Source organism: Ptiloglossa arizonensis, unplaced genomic scaffold (genome assembly GCF_051014685.1).
Source record: "Ptiloglossa arizonensis isolate GNS036 unplaced genomic scaffold, iyPtiAriz1_principal scaffold0822, whole genome shotgun sequence".
Lineage (NCBI taxonomy): Eukaryota > Metazoa > Arthropoda > Insecta > Hymenoptera > Colletidae > Ptiloglossa > Ptiloglossa arizonensis.
Genome location: NW_027479192.1, coordinates 43,716 through 44,964, shown reverse-complemented (window position 1 = coordinate 44,964; position 1,249 = coordinate 43,716).

Below are 1,249 nucleotides of genomic sequence, written 5' to 3'. Positions count from 1 at the left end.
ACGTTATACGTTCTACGTTATACGTTAGACGTTATACGTTATACGTTATACGTTATACGTTATACGTTATACGTTCTACGTTATACGTTTTACGTTATACGTTATACGTTATACGATATACGTTGTACGTTATACGTTATGCGTTATACGTTCTACGTTATTCGTTATACGTTATACGTTATACGTTATACGTTATACGTTATACGTTATACGTTATACGTTATACGTTATACGTTATACGTTATACGTTATATGTTATACGTTTTACGATATACGTTATACGTTATAAGTTATACGTTATAAGTTATACGTTATACGTTCTACGTTATACGTTATACGTTATACGTTATACGTTATGCGTTATACGTTATACGTTATACGTTATACGTTATACGTTATACGTTCTACGTTATACGTTATACGTTATACGTTATACGTTATGCGTTATACGTTATACGTTATACGTTATACGTTATACGTTATACGTTATTCGTTATACGTTATACGTTATACGTTATACGTTATACGTTATACGTTATACGTTATACGTTATAGGTTATACGTTATACGTTATAGGTTATACGTTATACGTTATACGTTATACGTTATACGTTATACGTTATACGTTATACGTTATACGTTATACGTTATACGTTATACGTTATACGTTATACGTTATACGTTATACGTTATACGTTATACGTTATACGTTATACGTTATACGTTATGCGTTATACGTTATGCGTTATACGTTTTACGATATACGTTATACGCTATACGTTATACGTTATAAGTTATACGTTATACGTTATACGTTATACGTTATACGTTATACGTTATACGTTATACGTTATACGTTATACGTTATACGTTATACGTTATACGTTATACGTTTTACGTTATACGTTACATGTTATACGTTATACGTTACACGTTATACGTTGTACGTTATACGTTCTACGTTATACGTTAGACGTTATACGTTATACGTTATACGTTATACGTTATACGTTATACGTTATACGTTATACGTTATACGTTATAGGTCATACCTTATACGTGATACGTCATACGTTATATGTTATACGTCATACGTTATACGTTATACGTTATACGTTGTACGTTATACGTTATGCGTTATCCGTTCTACGTTATTCGTTATACGTTCTACGTTATACGTTATACGTTAAACGTTATACGTTATAGGTCATACCTTATACGTGATACGTCATACGTTATATGTTATACG